Source organism: Bubalus bubalis, chromosome 1 (genome assembly GCF_019923935.1).
Source record: "Bubalus bubalis isolate 160015118507 breed Murrah chromosome 1, NDDB_SH_1, whole genome shotgun sequence".
Lineage (NCBI taxonomy): Eukaryota > Metazoa > Chordata > Mammalia > Artiodactyla > Bovidae > Bubalus > Bubalus bubalis.
The window spans coordinates 47,374,170-47,391,974 of record NC_059157.1 but is presented as its reverse complement, the minus strand read 5'-3'; the positions used below and the strand labels follow the sequence as shown (position 1 = coordinate 47,391,974).

Here is a 17,805-nt window from a genome sequence, read left to right as displayed (position 1 = left end):
TGTGTACCCAGCAGGTTGAATGCCAGCCGGCTCTCCTCACATTTCCTGGGCTTTGTCCAACTCTTTTGTTGTTCAGGCTCCAAGTCGTGTCCGACTCTTTGTGACCCTATGGACTGTAGCCTGCCAGGCTCTCCTGTCCTTCACTGTCCCCCCGAGTTTGCTCAGATTCATGTCCATTGAGTGATGCGATCTAACTAACTATCTCATCCTCTGCTGCACTCTTCTCCTTTTGCTGTCTTGCCCAACTTTGCTGCTGCTGCTACTGCTAAGTCGCTTCAGTCGTGTCCGACTCTGTGTGACCCCATAGACGGCAGCCCACCAGGGTCCCCTGTCCCTGGGATTCTCCAGGCAAGAACACTGGAGTGGGTTGCCATTTCCTTCTCCAATGCATGAAAGTGAAAAGTCAACGTGAAGTCGTTCAGTCGTATCCGGCTCTTAGCAACCCCGTGGACTGCAGCCTACCAGGCTCCTCCGTCCATGGGATTTTCCAGGCGAGAGTACAGGAGTGGGGTGCCATTGCCTTCTCCGACTTTGCCGTCTTGCCCAACTCTAGAGCCCTGGAAAGTTGGGCATAGACTGGATTGGACTGACATAGCAAAAGTGATGCGATGGTTCTGTTTCTGGGTGTGGCCGAACGAGCACATAGCAGTGCCCACTTTTCTAACAGATGCATTCTTTCGGCTGATGGAGAGATTTATGTAGGTCAGGAAGTGCAGATTATTTTCACTAATTTGTTTTGCCCACTAGTATTCCTGTTTAAATGACACAATTTCTTGTAGCAGGTTGGAGGCTATGTTGATGTTTCCATTTAGCTACAGTGCCTGGTCTCAAGTCTCTGGAATAATGCCTGTCGCACAGGGAGTGCTGATAAATATTTGCTGAGGAATTAATAGGTAAATAGATTCCTTTCTATGGAAACTTGAGTAAGTCAACCCTTCAGGGTTAGTTGACTTCGTCGGAATCAAAGTTCTTTAGGACTGTTTGCTTCCTGGGGCAGTGTAATGTCTGAAAAAAACAAGAGCTTCCCTTGGTCTTGAGTGACGTCGTCCAGGAAGGTTCTGAGGCTTCATCTGCATAGGTGCCCGCGTGCCATCTAGGGGGAGGCAGTATGGAAGAGTTTACGGTTGTACCCAGGTCCCTGGGTATTAGGCAAGGACAATGACAGCAGAGAAGGGTGGCCCCCCACCACATACCCTGGAAAAGCCAAGGTTGTCAGGCAAGAGGTCTTCCCCCAAGTCAGGGAAGGTGGTGGGAATGTGAGCTCGTGGTGAGACCCTTTGAACTGACCTTTGGGGAACACCTCCCAAGCACCTGAGTTAGTTGCTTAGTCGCTCAGTCGTGTCCAATTATTTTGCAACACCACGGACTGTAGCCCGCCAGGCTCCTCTGTCCATGGGATTCTCCAGGCAAGAAGACTGGAGTGGGTTGCCATGCCCTCCTCCAGGGGATCATCCCGACCCAGGGATTGAACCTGCATCTCCTGCACTGGCAGGTGGATTCTGTACCACTGAGCCACCTGGGAAGCCCTTCAAGCTATAGTAGGCAACTATGAAAAGCTGTGTGGGGCGCTACCTCTCTCAAGGGGTCCCTCAGGACTCCTACCTGGGGTTCCCCATCCCAGACACACACACACAGAGGGTCCAGAGAACTGGGGCCCGGCCACCAGCGCTGGAACAGAGGGAGAGAAGGGATTCCCGCATCATCCGCTCTGCAGACCCCGAGGTCACCTGGGACGGAGTCCAGTCAGACCCACCATCCTCTGGATCCCAGGTCCAGCGCCATCCGAGACACAGGGCGCTGCATTTGGGGGTTGCCCGAGGCGCCCTCTGTCACCTCTGCAAAAATATAAACTCCACCAACTCAGAGTCTTTGTTGTGTTCAGAACAGGGCCTGGCGTGGAGTAGGTGCTTAAAAAATGTTAAATGAATAAGAGAAGGAAGGAAGAACTGGCATGAGGAAGGAAGGAGCATGGGAAGGAGGGGGAAAGACACAGGGTTTAAACCTCGTGCTTTCTGAGCATCACCTCCTGGGCCCTTTCTGGTCTTGCCGTCACTAACAAATGTACTGAAGGGAGTTTGCGCTTGTTTTGTTCTGATTTGTTTTCTACGTAGATCACCTAAGTATGGTGTTTGAGGTTTCAAGGGGAAAAGGAAAGGAAATCTCACGATGGCAATCTTTCTTTTTTTATGATATCGCTTATATGTGGACTCTAAAGGAATGGTACAAATGAACTTACAAAGCAGAAGTAGAGTCACAGATGTAGAAAACAAACTTTCAGTTACCAACAGGGGAAAGGGCAGGGGAAGGGATAAACTGGGAGATTGGGATTGACACAGTGCTAAACATAAAATAGATAACTGATGAGAACCTACTGTATGGCACAGGGAACTCTACTCAACACTCTGCAATGGCCTATATGTGAATAGCATGCTTAAAAAAAGTGGATATATGTGTCTATGTAACTGATTCACTTTGCTACACAGCAGAAACTAACAAAACATTGTAAACCAACTCTACTCCAATGAAAATGTTTTAAGAAAAAATGAAAAAAGTTTGAGTCCACCACAGAAGTTCACAGGCATGTAACACCATGAAACGTAGGCTGACCCCCAGGTCTCGGCTTGCGGCACAAATGCCCACGACTTTGCATGGCCATGCCCGAAAGGAGTCAGCTGACCAAAGGCTTAAGTTCGAAGGTTGCTGAAGAGTGAACGATGCCTTGAAGGGCTTCCCTGGTGGCTCAGTGGTTAAGAATCTGCTGCCAATACAGGAGACGTGGTTCACACGGCCCAAGACATGGGTGGGACTTTGCAGAGTCAGAACTATCTGTATAATCTCGTAAAAGCATAAGCAGCCTGATTTTTGCACAGTCACGAAAAAAAAGCATGTGAGAAACAAAAGATTCCTTTCTATTCCATCCTGATGCGGTTTCTCCAGTCTTCTCAAAAATGGTGAAATAATGTTGCCTTCTTGCTTTTTAATGGTGCTCAAGAATTTAGACATTTCAAGATGTAAACTGTGGTTATCTCTGGGTTGTAAGACTACGGGGGAGTATTTTCTCTTCTTTATTATTTTTCAGCATTTTATAGATTCATGAGAGTGATTAAATATTATTATAAAAGGGAAAACAGTGATAAGAGCTTGTGTGTATTTGTTAAATTTAAAAGTTTCGAATCAATTAAAATTCCAGGGTAAGTTAGCTAAACTAAGGGCCCTTGCATTCGTCCTGCATGCGTGCTCAGTCACGTCCAACTCTTTGGCAACCCCATGGACCGTAGCCCGCCAGGCTTCTCTGTCTGTGGAATTTTCTAGGCAAGAATACTGGAGTGGGGTGCCATGCCCTTCTCCAGGGGTCAAACCCACCTCTCCTGAGTCTCCTGCATTCTTTCCCGCTGAGCACTAAGGGCCCAACAAATGCCAAAGTTGTCCTTGTCTGGAGCAGAAATCCAATTGGATTGCTTTTTCCTCAGATACTTTATCGCATCTTTGGACATTGAGCAACCTGGTTTTTATGTTAGTTGCAAGGAAGCTGATTTTGGTGAATGTGTAGGACTTTTTGACTGCATGTGGGCATACACTCCACCCCTCACCACAGCACAGTCTCTGACTTAATGTCCTAGACATACGTTTTCCATAGGCCTATAATTTCTGAGGGCTTCCCAGGTGGCTCAGTGGTGAAGAATCTGCCTGGCAATGCAGGAGATGCAGGTTCAATCCCTCTGTAGGAAAGAGCCCCTAGAGAAGGAAATGGCAACCCACTCCAGCATTCTTGCCTGGAGAACTCCATGGACAGAGGAGCCTAGCAGACTATAGTCAAGGGACTGCAAAAGAGTCAGAGACGACTTAGTAGCTCAACAACATCAACACATAATTTCTTAACCTAATATTTTATACCATGTATTCTTTTTGATTTACAAATCTTTACATTAAAAACACATCATATGAGGGAAGGATACATTGGGAGCATGGGAGTAACAGAAGCACACTACCACATATAAAACAGATAGAGACTTTCCTGGTGTTCCAGTGGCTAAGACCCTAAGCTCCCAATGCAGTGGGGCTGGGGTTCGATCCCTGGTCGGGAACTAGATCCCATGTGCCTTAGCTAAAGATCCAGCGTGCAGCAATTAAGACCTGGTGCAGCCAAATACATACATATTTTTTTAAATAATAAACAACGGCTTAACTATATGACACATGGAGCTATATTAAATATCTTGTAATAAACTGTAATGGAAAAGAATTAAAAACATATGTATATAGATAAATATATACATATAACCAAATCAGTTTGCTATATACCTGAAAATAACACAGTATCGTAAGTCAACTGTATGTCATTTTAAAAAAATACATGCATTTGTTATAAATTGTGATATAGTGTATTTATTACTCTAGGTGCCTTAACATTCTAGAGAATGAGGTATGGCATTTTTTTCTTATTAAGTTCAAGAAATCAGCTGATGTTTAATAGTTCCTGCCCAAGCTAAACCAGAGTACTGATCTGGGTGACTGGCATTATCACATCAAACCCCAGCTTTTCCTGGAAGTAAGTCTCAACTCTGGCACGAGCCCTTTCAAGAGGAATGTGTACCCAGAACGAATTGTTGGCGGTGAGGGAGGAATTAAATGAAGACGCCTGCTGTTCCCAATAAGCCTTTGTCTTCCCTGCCAGCAGACAGAATGACTGGCCAGCACCGCTCTCGTCTTGGCCCAACAAGTGCACTTTTGCAACCAGAAAGTCAGAGTCTTGTTTGCAAATGAGTATATACAGGTTACTAGGAAGTGCCACAAATCCTTTCCACCCTCACATGTCCCAACTCCAAGCTCCAGTTGTTGTTTAGTTGCTAAGTCGTGTCCAGCTTTTTGCAACCCTGTGGACTATAGCCTGCCATGCTCCTCTATCTGTGGGATTTCTCAGGCAAGAATACTGGAGTGGGTTGCCAAGCTCCAGAAAATGAGGTTAATTCTTCTATCCCCTCTTTTTTTTTAAGGTAAGCTTTTACACCCGCCAAGCTAATGCTGCACTGAGTTTAACAAGAAAAGGATGAATGCCAGCCCCAGGAAGAACAGCCCTGCAAGGGTCGCAGCCTTCAGATTTTGAAAGACAGGGGGGTGTTGGTATACTGGCCAACCTGGGGATGCCAGACTGTAGAGGTGTGGGTGTGCTGGGTTGCAGGTGCCATGCAAAACTGAATTGGTGGAAGAGGCCAAAGCAGAGATGCTGAGAGTGTCTACCAACCTGTCTGGTATCATTCTGTGCAGCCCCTGTGGTGGGCTGAATAATGGTCCCCAAATTTGCCCACATCCTAATCCCCACAGCCTATGTATATGTTATCTTACTTGGCAAAATGGACTTTGCAGATGTGATTAGGTTAAGGATCTTGAGATGGGGAGATTTTCCTCAATTATGTATGGGTATCCAATGTATGCAGAGTACATCATGAGAAACGCTGGGCGGGAAGAAGCACAAGCTGGAATCAAGACTGCCTGGAGAAGTATCAATAACAGATATGCAGATGACACCACCCTTATGGCAGAAAGTGAAGAAGAACTCAAGAGCCTCTTGATGAAAGTGAAAGAGGAGAGTGAAAAAGTTGGCTTAAAGCTCAACATTCAGAAAACTGAGATCATGGCATCCGGTCCCATCACTTCATGGCAAATGGATGGGGAAACAGTGGAAACAGTGGCTGACTTTATTTTTGGGGCTCCAAAATCACTGCAGATGGTGACTGGAGCCATGAAATTAAAAGACGCTTGCTCTTTGGAAGGAAAGTTATGACCAACCTAGACAGCATATTGAAAAGCAGAGACATTACTTTGCCAACAAAGGTCTGTCTATCAAGGCTATGGTTTTGCCAGTTGTCATGTATGGATGTGAGAGTTGGACTGTGAAGAAAGCTGAGCGCTGAAGAACTGATGCTTTTGAACTGTGGTGTTGGAGAAGACTCTTGAGAGTCCCTTGGATTGCAAGGAGGTCCAACGAGTCCATCCTAAAAGAGATCAGTCCTGGGTGTTCATTGGAAGGACTGATGTTGAAGCTGAAGCTCCAATACTCTGGCCACCTGATGCGAAGAGCTGACTCATTGGAAAAGACTCTGATGCTGGGAAAGATTGAGGGCAGGAGGAGAAGGGGACAACAAAGGATGAGATGGTTGGATGGCATCACCGATTTGATGGACATGGGTTTGGGTGAACTCCGGGAGTTGGTGATGGACAGGGAGGCCTGGCATGCTGCAATTCATGGGGTCACAAAGAGTCAGAGACAACTGAGCGTGAACTGAACTGAATCCAATGTAATCATAAGGATCCTTATAAGGAATGGGGTGGGGCAGGAGTGTCAGAAAAGGATCTGTGTTCATTGATGGAGGTATGAATAAAGAAAATGTGGTATACATACAACGGAATATTATTCAGCTGTAAAAAAAAAAGGAGATCCTCCCATGTGTGACAACCTGGATGGGCCTTGAAGGTACCATGTCAAGTGAAATAAGTCAAACATAGAAAGACAGACACCATATGATCTCAATTATATATAAAATCTTCAAAAAGAAGAAGAAGAAAGAAAAAACTGAACCCATAAGTACAGAGAACAGATTGGTGGTTTTCAGAGGCAGGGGGTGGGGTGAAACTTGTGAGGGTGATCAGAAGGTACAAACATCCAGTTTTAAAACAATTAAGTCTTCAGGACATAATGTGCAGGTAGCTATAGTTAATAATATGGCATTACATACTCACAAGTTGCTGAGAGTAGATCTTAAAAGTTCTCATCACAAGAAAGAAATTCTGTAACTGTGTGGTGATGGATATTAAGTAGACTTACTGTAGAGGTCATTTTGCAACGTATACAAATATTGACTATTATGTTGAATGCATATCCTAATATATGAAAAGCCTTAACAAATAGATCTATGATGGTATTGCTGTTGTTAGTCGTGTCTGGCTCTTTGCGACCCCACGGACTGCAGCACGCCATGCCTCCCTGTCCTTCACCAGCTCCCGGAGCTTGCTCAAACTCATGTCCCTTGAGCCGGTGATGACATCCAACCATCTCATCCTCTGCCGCCCCCTTCTCCTTCTGCCTTCAGTCTTTCCCAGCATCAGGGTCTTTTCCAATGAGCCAGCTCTTTGCATCAGGTGGCCAAAGGATTGGCGCTTCAGCTCCAGCACCAGAGACTGGAGAGAGTTGCAGACACTACAACGCTGGCTTTAAAGACAGAGGAAGAGGCTACAAGCCAAGGAATGCAGGCAGCCTCTAGAAGTGGGAAAAGGCAAGGAAACTGGTTTCCCCTAGAATCTCCAGAAGGAAGGCAGCCCTGTTAACCTGTTGTGGACTTCCAGCTTCTGTTGTTGTTGTTCAGTCACTAAGTCCGTTTGCGACCCCATGGACTGCAGCATGCCAGGCTTCCCTGTCCTTCACAGTCTTTTGAAATTTGCTTGATTTCATGTCCAGTAAGCCACTAAGTTTGGGAAAATTTCTTACCACATCAATAAGAAAGTCATGCAGCTCCCAAGAAGAGGGGATCCCAGGCAGGATTCCACATGGAGAGGAGGGGCTCTTGGGTCAACCATCTGAGAGCTCAGAGGTCCCAGCCTGGGTCCATGCATCACTGGAATCATCGATGGAAGGAATGAAAGCCCCTAGAACGGACTCACCAATTCACAAAGCCCCAGGGGAATCATTCATTTGCCCTCAGGAAGGCTTCCCAGATGGGTTAAAACATCAGGTTTCTTTACTTGTGGCTGGAATTGTATTCCCTCCATGTGGCAACGCGGTTCTGACCCAGAAATGCTGACTGGCAACTTCTGAGTGACTTGTAGAACAGGAACTGCATTATCTGGGACTTAGTTCTTGAGAGGAGATTATATCCTGACAGCCCAAGCACTGACTTCCAAAAACGTGCCTATTGCTGTTCCCTAAATAATCTGTGTAAAGTGAGAGGGGCATCCACTGAACAGAAGCCAGGTGACGTATTCACCTGAGTTCCTGACACCTGTTTTATGAGCTCTTCTATACACATTGTCATAGCCAGAGATCAAGACCCTTTGTCTTGGGACTTCCCTGGTGGTTCAGTGGTTAAGACTTTGCCTTCCATTGCAGGGGTTATGGGTTCACTCCCTGGTTGGGGGCCACATGCTTTGTGGCCAAAAAACCCAAAAACATTTTAAAAAAGAAGCAATGTTGTAACAAATTCAGTGAAGACTTTAAAAATGGTTCACATCAAAAACAATTTTTTTTAAAGACCCTTTGTCTTAGCCCAGGCCACCATAACAAAATACCATAAGACTAGGTAGTTCCTAAAGGAAATCAATCTTGAATATTCATTGGAAGGACTAATGCTGAAGCTGAAGCTCCAATACTTTGGCCACCTGATGAGAGGAGTGCCTCACTGGGAAAAAAACCCCAATGCTGGGAATGATTGATGGCAGGAGAAGGGGGCAACAGAGGATGAGATGGTTGGATGGCATCACCGACTCAATGGGCACGAGTTTGAGCAAACTCCAGGAGGTAGTGAAGGACAGGGCAGCCTGGCGTGCTGCAGTGCTTGGGGTCGCAAAGAGTAGGATGTGACTTGGCAACTGAACAGCAACAGGTGGTTTAAACAACTGAAACTGTCCCGGCTGTGGGGCTGGAAATCTGTGACCAGGGTATCAGCATGGTTGGGTTCTGGTTAGAGCTCTCTTCCTGGTATGAAATGTGAAATAAAATGAAGTTATGTCAAGAGGTTTTTTAAAAGGAAACTAGGAGGCCATTAAAGAGGTTGACCTTTACACTCGTCTGCACCAGGTGGAATCATGAACTTTTGAACTGGGAAACCATAAATATTCCAAGCATTCTGCAAGAACACCAGCAACTTGTCACAGGAAGCAACCCTTACTCCGTTGAGTGAGAGCCTTGGCACTCACTGTTGTTTAGCCAAGACTAGCTTCTGCTTCCAACTCTTAATTAAAATTCTTTGTAATTCAAACTTCTTCCTTTGCCTTTAAAGGCTCCTGACTTTTAGTCTCTAGTAAGACACTGTTTGGAGAAGGCAATGGCGCCCCACTCCAGCACTCTTGCCTGGAAAATCCCATGGATGGAAGAGCCTGGTGGGCCGCAGTCCATGTGGTCGCGAAGAGTCGGACACAACTGAGCAACTTCACTTTCATGTTTCACTTTCATGCATTGGAGAAGGAAATGGCAACCCATTCCAGTGTTCTTGCCTAGAGAATCCCAGGGACGGGGGAGCCTGGTGGGCTGCCATCTATGGGGTCACACAAAGTCGGACACGACTGAAGCGACTTAGCAGCAGCAGCAGCAGCAGCAGCAAGACACTGTTTAAAAATGCTGCTGGAATCTGTGTGCTCTGAATTGCAAGTCTTTGATCCCAAATAAACATTTTTTGCTTGATTAATTCCTGATAGGTTTATTTAGGTTGACACTGGCTTATAGAAAAGTCATTAGTCTCACCATAGGCGCCCCCCATCCTGAGGGCCCCACCTAACCCTAATTACTTTCCACAGGCCCCGCCTCCAAATTCTATCCTGGGGTGGGTTGGGTGGAGAGGATGGAGGGTTGGGGTTTTTACATATGAATTTGGAAAGGATACATTCAGTCCATAACACCTCTCTAAAAACAGACACAAACAGAAGAAAGGTCTTTGTTTCTCCCAGACAAACAAACAGTATACATCTGACTCGAGGTTCCAGTATTTTTGTTGTTCAGTTGATAAGTCCTGGGAGTGGCTAAGTTCAACGTTCAGTGGCTAAGTCCTTTCAACCCCATAGACAGCAGCACGCCAGGCTGCCCTGTCCTTCATTATCTCCCAGAGTTTGCTCAGACTCATGTGCAGGAAGTCAGTGATGCTATCTAACCCTCTCATCCTCTGCCTCTCCCTTCTCCTCCTGCCCTCAATCTTTCCCAGCATCAGGGTCTTTTCCAATGAGTCAGTTCTTCACATCAGGTGGCCAAAGTACTGGAGCTTCAGTCCTTCCCATGAATATTCAGGACTGATTTCCTTTAGGATTGATTGGTTTGATCTCCTTGCTGTCCAAGGGAACATCAAGAGTCTTCTCCAGCACCACAATTTGAAAGCATCAATTCTTTGGTGCTCAGCCTTCTTTATGGTCCAATCCTCACATCCATACATAACTACTGGAAAAACCATAGCTTTGACTATATGGACCTTTTTTGGCAAAGTGATGTTTTTGCTTTTTAATACACTGTCTAGCTTCCCTTCCAAGGAGCAAGCATCTTTTAATCTCAGTAGTTCCAGTATACATTTTCCAAACACAAAGAGTAACAGTATCAAATTAGAATACATGTCTGAAAAAAAAAACAAATATATGTTTTAAAACAAAAGGAATCAGTGAACAAGGTAAAGAATATATCTGAAAGGATATTCATATAAATGTTTACAGAGAAAGAGAATTAGAATAATATGTGTTTTTTTTTCTCCTTAGTTTTCATTTTAAAGCTTTAGTTATAAATTAGGTACAATAGAAAACTCACTAGTTTATAAAAGTCAGTTGAAATAAATCGTTTACTCATTTGGACAACTAAAGCCTTTCAGTATTTGTTCAAGTCTTTCAAAATCTGTATTTGCCTTTGGCAAGCAATTTTAAGGAGGCTGATTATTAGAATTTGGGCTAGAGAGACCTTTTAGCAGTTTGTGTTTCCAAAGACTTCTTTCCCGTTTTTTTTTTTCAGTCTTTTTTCCCCAAAAGATTTATTACAATGAAAATACGCATTTATAAGAGTGAAATAATGAACTGTAAAAGAATTAAGACTCAAGTAAATAACAAAATCTTTTGGTGTCTCAGTTATAGGCCAGCTAGGTGGAATAATATGTGTTAACTTTTAGGACACATAACATAAAATTCTTTTGATTATATGGGGCTGATTTCCCTCATGAGTATTTTTTTAATGTCTTCAAGTGATTTCTACCCCCTCGTTTTTTTTTTTCTTTTTTTTTTAATTGAGGTATAGTTGCTTTACAATGTTGCACTACTTTCTGCTGTACCACGAAGTGAATCCCTCATGAGAAATCACTGAAAAACTGAGATCTGAGGGGGAACTCCTGGTGGTTCTTAGATGTAAAACTTTTCAAGATTTTTCAGCTCAGAGAAGGAGACTTGGCTCAGACTAAGTAACAGGACAGTGATGGGGGCTGGGATCTGGAGTTTTCTAGAAGGGGCAGGACTGATAAGACTGAGAACTTCCCAGATATACTAAGGGTGTTCAAAACGTGCTGAGTGGGGACTTCCGACGTGCTCCAGTGGTTAAAAATCTGCCTGCCAATGCAGGAGACATGGGTTTGATCCCTGGTCTGGAAGGATCTCACGTGTCTCAGGGCAACTAATTCTGTGCAGCACAGCTACTGAGCCCATACTCAGGCCTTGCTCCAGAGTCCACGTTGCTCAGCTGGTAAAGAATTCGCCTGCAGTGCAGGAGACCCCAGGTTGATTCCTGGGTCAGGAAGATCTGCTAGTCAAGGGTAGGCTACCCACTCCAGTATTGTTGGGCTTCAGTATTGGTGGTTCAGCTGGTTAAAAAAAAAAAAAAAATCTGCCTGCAATGCAGGAGATCTGGATTTGATCCCTGGGTTGGGAAGATTCCCTGGAGAAGGGAAAGGCTACCCACTCCAGTATTCTGCCTGGAGAATTCCATGGACTGGATAGTCCATGGGGTCTCAAAGAGTCAGACACAACTGAGCGACTTTCACTCACTGCACTTCCACGCACTGCAACTAGAGAAAGTGTCTGAGTGTAGCAAAAAAGACCCAGAGCAGCCAAAAATCAATCAATAAATATTAATAACAACAAGCACAACGGTGCTGAGCAGAACAATCACTGCCCTGACCTCAAAGGCTTGTGATGAGGTGGAGAGATGCCCAAAGCAGGGTCTCTTATACGAGGGTGTAGGCCTGATTCCCAAAAAGTGCAGGCGGCTGCGATGGGCGCGCTAAAACGCAGGCTGCTGCGCGCTAAGCGCGGCCGAGAGGAGCCACCCCACGTCCGAGGTCAGGGGCAGAAGCCGGGAGGACCCCATGCCCGAAGGGCAGCGGCCAAGAGGAGTTACCCCACGTCCGAGGTCAGGGGCAGCGGCCGAGAGTACTAGACTGCGACGGCGCAGGAACGGCCGAGAGTAGCTACCCCGCGTCGGAGGTCAGGGTGGGGCAGCCGAGAGGAGATACCCAGCGTCTGAGGTCAGGGGCGGCGACGAGAGGAGTTACCCCGCGTCAGAGGTCAGGGGCGGCAGCTGGGAGGAGATACCCCACGCCCCAAGCCCCAGGCCAGGGGCAGCGGGCTGAAGGAGCTACCCCACGCCCCCACGCCCGAGGCCAAGGGCGGTGGCCGGGAGGAGCAACCCCACGCCCGAGGCCAGGGGCGGTGGCTGGAAGGACCAACCCCACGTCCAAGGATCCGTGGCTGCGCAGGCGCAGGAGGGCCTAGCAGAGCTATCCCACGTTGAAGGTCAGGAAGGGTGGCGGTGAGGAGATACCCCTCGTCCAAGGTAAGGAGCAATGGCTGCGCTTTGCTGGAGCAGCCCTGAAGAGATACCCCACGCCCAAAGTAAGAGAAACCCAAGTAAGACGGTAGGTGTTGCAAGAGGGCATCAGAGGGCTAACACACTGAAACCATACTCACAGAAAACTAGTCAATCTAATCACACTAGGACCACAGCCTTGTCTAACTCAATGAAACTAAGCCATGCCCGTGGGGCAACCCAAGACAGGCGGGCCATGGTGGAGAGATCTGACAGAATGTGGTCCACTGGAGAAGGGAATGGCAAACCACTTCAGTATTCTTGCCTTGAGAACCCCATGAACAGTATGAAAAGGCAAAATGATAGGACGCTGAAAGAGGAACTCCCTAGGTCAGTAGAGGCCCAATATGCTACTGGAGATCAGTGGAGAAATAACTCCAGAAAGAATGAAGGGATGGAGCCAAAGCAAAAACAATACCCAGCTGTGGATGTGACTGGTGATAGAAGCAAGGTCCGATGCTGTAAAGAGCAATATTGCATAGGAACCTGGAATGTCAGGTCCATGAATCAAGGCAAATTGGAAGTGGTCAAACAAGAGATGGCAAGAGTGAACGTTGACATTCTAGGAATCAGCGAACTGAAATGGACTGGAATGGGTGAATTTAACTCAGATGACCATTATATCTACTAGTGCGGGCAGGAATCCCTCAGAAGAAATGGACTGGCCATCATGGTCAACAAAAGAGTCCGAAATGCAGTACTTGGATGCAATCTCAAAAACGACAGAATGATCTCTGTTCGTTTCCAAGGCAAACCATTCAATATCACAGTAATCCAAGTCTATGCCCCAACCAGTAACGCTGAAGAAGCTGAAGTTGACCAGTTCTATGAAGACCTACATGAGCTTTTAGAACCAACACCCAAAAAAGATGTCCTTTTCATTATAGGGGACTGGAATGCAAAAGTAGGAAGTCAAGAAACACCTGGAGTAACAGGCAAATTTGGCCTTGGAATACGGAATGAAGCAGGGCAAACGCTAATAGAGTTTTGCCAAGAGAATGCACTGGTCATAGCAAACACCCTCTTCCAACAACACAAGAGAAGACTCTACACATGGACATCACCAGATGGTCAACACCGAAATCAGATTGATTATATTCTTTGCAGCCAAAGATGGAGAAGCTCTATACAGTCAGCAAAAACAAGACCAGGAGCTGACTGCAGCTCAGACCATGAACTCCTTATTGCCAAATTCAGACTTAAATTGAAGAAAGTAGGGAAAACCACTAGACCATTCAGGTATGACCTAAATCAAATCCCTTATGATTATACAGTGGAAGTGAGAAATAGATTTAAGGGCCTAGATCTGATAGATAGAGTGCCTGATGAACTATGGAATGAGGTTCGAGACATTGTACAGGAGACAGGGATCAAGACCATCCCCATGGAAAAGAAATGCAAAAAAGCAAAATGGCTGTCTGGGGAGGCCTTACAAATAGCTGTGAAAAGAAGAGAAGTGAAAAGCAAAGGAGAAAAGGAAAGATATAAACATCTGAATGCAGAGTTCCAAAGAATAGCAACAAGAGATAAGAAAGCCTTCAGCGATCAATGCAAAGAAATAGAGGAAAACAACAGAATGGGAAAGACTAGAGATCTCTTCAAGAAAATCAGAGATACCAAAGGAACATTTCATGCAAAGATGGGCTCGATAAAGGACAGAAATGGTATGGACCTAACAGAAGCAGAAGATATTAAGAAGAGATGGCAAGAATACACAGAAGAACTGTACAAAAAAGATCTTCACAACCTAGATAATCACAATGGTGTGATCATTGACTTAGAGCCAGACATCCTGGAATGTGAAGTCAAGTGGGCCTTAGAAAGCATTACTACGAACAAAGCTAGTGGAGATGATGGAATTCCAGGTGAGCTATTTCAAATCCTGAAAGATGATGCTGTGAAAGTGCTGCACTCAATATGCCAGCAAATTTGGAAAACTCAGCAGTGGCCACAGGACTGGAAAAGGTCAGTTTTCATTCCAATCCCAAAGAAAGGCAATGCCAAAGAATGCTCAAACTACCGCACAATTGCACTCATCTCACACGCCAGTAAAGTAATGCTCAAAATTCTCCAAGCCAGGCTTCAGCAATACGTGAACTGTGAACTTCCTGATGTTCAAGCTGGTTTTAGAAAAGGCAGGGGAACCAGAGATCTAATTGCCAACATCCGCTGGATCATGCAAGAGAGTTCCAGAAAAGCATCTATTTCTGCTTTATTGACTATGCCAAAGCCTTTGACTGTGTGGATCACAATAAACTGTGGAAAATTCTGAAAGAGATGGGAATAACAGACCACCTGATCTGCCTCTTGAGAAATTTGTATGCAGGTCAGGAAGCAACAGTTAGAACTGGACATGGAACAACAGACTGGTTTCAAATAGGAAAAGGAGTTCATCAAGTCTATATTGTCACCCTGTTTATTTAACTTATATGCAGAGTGCATCATGAGAAACGCTGGACTGGAAGAAACACAAACTGGAATCAAGATTGCCGGGAGAAATATCAATAACCTCAGATATGCAGATGACACCACCCTTATGGCAGAAAGTGAAGAGGAACTCAAAAGCCTCTTGGTGAAAGTGAAAGCGGAGAGTGAAAAAGTTGGCTTAAAGCTCAACATTCAGAAAACGAAGATCATGGCATCCGGTCCCATCACTTCATGGGAAATAGATGGGGAAACAGTGGAAACAGTGTCAGACTTTATTTTTTTGGGCTCCAAAATCACTACAGATGGTGACTGCAGCCATGAAATTAAAAGACACTTACTCCTTGGAAGGAAAGTTATGACCAACCTAGATAGCATATTGAAAAGCAGAGACATTACTTTGCCAACAAAGGTCCGTCTAGTCAAGGCTATGGTTTTTCCTGTGGTCGTGTATGGATGTGAGAGTTGGACTGTGAAGAAGGCTGAGTGCCGAAGAATTGATGCTTTTGAACTGTGGTGTTGGAGAAGACTCTTGAGAGTCCCTTGGACTGCAAGGAGATCCAACCAGTCCATTCTGAAGATCAGCCCTGGGATTTCTTTGGAAAGAATGATGCTAAAGCTGAAACTGCAGTACTTTGGCCACCTCATGCAAAGAATTGACTCATTGGAGAAGACTCTGATGCTGGGAGGGATTGAGTGCAGGAGGAGAAGGGGACGACAGAGGATGAGATGGCTGGATGGCATCACTGACTCAATGGACGTGAGTTTCAGTGAACTTCAGGAGTTGGTGATGGACAGGGAGGCCTGGCGTGCTGCGATTCATGGGGTCACAAAGAGTCAGACACGACTGAGCGACTGATCTGATCTGATCTGATCTGAGGCCTGATTCCCGCTTTGCTAATGGTGTCAGTGATGACTCATCAGAGGCTCTGGTGACACCACCCAGCTGCACTGAGCTGATTCACAGCAGCCACTGCCTCATCTAGGCCTGTCTCTTAAGGAGCCACTCTTATTCCTGTCCAACCTACCTACCAGGTTCTTCCTGGAAGTCTGCAGGACCCAGATGGCAAGTTTACACATGGAAGGATAATGATATGATCTCAGCCTTCCCAGAAAACAGAGATCCATCTGAGTTCCTCTGAATTAGTTACACAAACCCTGCCCAGAAAATCGGTGGAGACATCTCCTGCCAGCCCCTCCCAGTTCCCACAGGCAGCTTCCAGAAGGCCTGGGCCCCTTTTTTGGGCTTTCCCAAGAGACTCGCCAGAAGCAGGAATATTAAAGCTTTGATATTTACATAATATGTAGGCCTAAATTCTCCTTTTATAGGGGTTCAAAGGACCTGCACATTTCCTTCTCTCTGCACTCTCTCTTCTTGCCAAATTTTCAGGTATTCATTTCCTGTTTCACGGAGGAGGGAAATGCAGAGTATCACGTTTTAAAGTAGTTACTCTGGCAAGGGAAGGAAGAGAGAAGAAAATAGTCTGACTTCTTCGGATGGAGTTTTTACCATGGCCCCACCGGGGAAGCAGAAAGGCAACACTAGCAGGGAATGGAATGGAAGGCGCTGTGGCCCTTGATGGACAGAGTGAGTGTTGCAGGGAGGAAGCCAATTCTGACTCCATAGTAGAACTGCTTCTTTGACTCGCCTTTCATTGCTTCGGTTTCCATAATCATGCAGAATGGTTTGCCTTGGAGAGTCCTGCCCGTCTGCCTGACTGTTGAACTAAGGTGCTTCTGTTCAGAACCCTGTCCACCTGCGGATGGCAGGAAGGACGAATTAAAACATCCCCTGCCCTGAGGCTTGCCACTCTAGGAAATGTTTGCTAGATTCATGGCCTTTTTACTTTGCGTCCTCACCACCCCCTCACCTCTGATCTATAAAAGAACCTGGCCTCCAGACCCCAATAAGATGGTTATTTTGAGGTGCTAGCCTTCCGGCTCTCTGATTAAAGTCTCTTCCCTGCCTCAATACCTCATCTCTCAGATACACTGGTCTATCGTGCGGCGAGCAGAGTGAGCTTGGACTCCATGAGGAGACAGGACGGGGTCACTAGAGACCCAGCTAAATGTATCCTTTTACTTCTGTGCCAGTTCCCCTGATCCTACTGCTGGAATTTCTTGGCTCAGAGGACACCCCGTCAAGCAATGGTCAGGGCCTACTTCAAGTTCAGAGCTCTTGCTGCTCGGTTTGACTGACAGGGGAACTCACCTGCCCACACTCTGAAGGTGTCTGTCTCAGCAGGGATCCACTGTGACACGAGACGCTGTGCAGCAGTAGAAGATGCTAAACTGGGACAGCAACAAAGTCCTCAAGAAGTGGAAGCTCAGACAAGAAATGGAGGTTTAGAACTTAGATTGTGGGTTTGGGGAGGGAGGAAGCAGGGAGAAGTTAAGGAAATAAGAGGGGTGCGCAGGCGGGGCAGACAGCGTCGGAAGAAAAGTAGCACACACTCAGCTTTTAAGAAGTTCGTCTTCAAAGACTCACGGATGTTGGTGGTGTTCAGTTGCTAAGTTGTGTCCAATTCCTTGCAACTCCATGGACTGCAGCACACCAGGCTTCCGGGTCCTTCACCATCTCCCAGAGCTTGCTCAAACTCATGCCCATTGAGTCGGTGATGCCATCCAATCATCTCATCCTGTCTCCCCCTTCTTTCTCCTTCTGCCTTCGATCTTTCTCCCAGCATCAGCGTCTTTTCCAGTGAGTTGGCTTTTCGCATCAGGTGGCCAAAGTATTGGAGCTTCAGCTTCCACATCAGTCCCTCCAATGAATATATGGGACTGATTTCTTTTAGGATTGATTGGTTTGATCTTCTTGTTGTCCAAGGGACTCTCAAGTGTCTTCTCCAACA

At 46.0% G+C, this 17,805-nt stretch overlaps 1 long non-coding RNA gene across 2 annotated transcripts; it reads right to left on the bottom strand.

The window, feature by feature from the left end:
* Window positions 1-421: 421 nt before the first annotated feature.
* LOC123332682 lies at window positions 422-17,566 on the bottom strand. Of its 2 annotated transcripts, none has more exons than XR_006549640.2 (3): window positions 17,166-17,566; window positions 16,251-16,710; window positions 422-1,093 (listed from the first exon to the last, which is right to left on the bottom strand). It is a non-coding gene; the product is annotated as an uncharacterized LOC123332682 (long non-coding RNA). The 2 variants fall into 2 exon arrangements; XR_006549639.2 differs by lacking the exon at window positions 422-1,093 and adding an exon at window positions 10,122-10,306.
* Window positions 17,567-17,805: the final 239 nt, after the last annotated feature.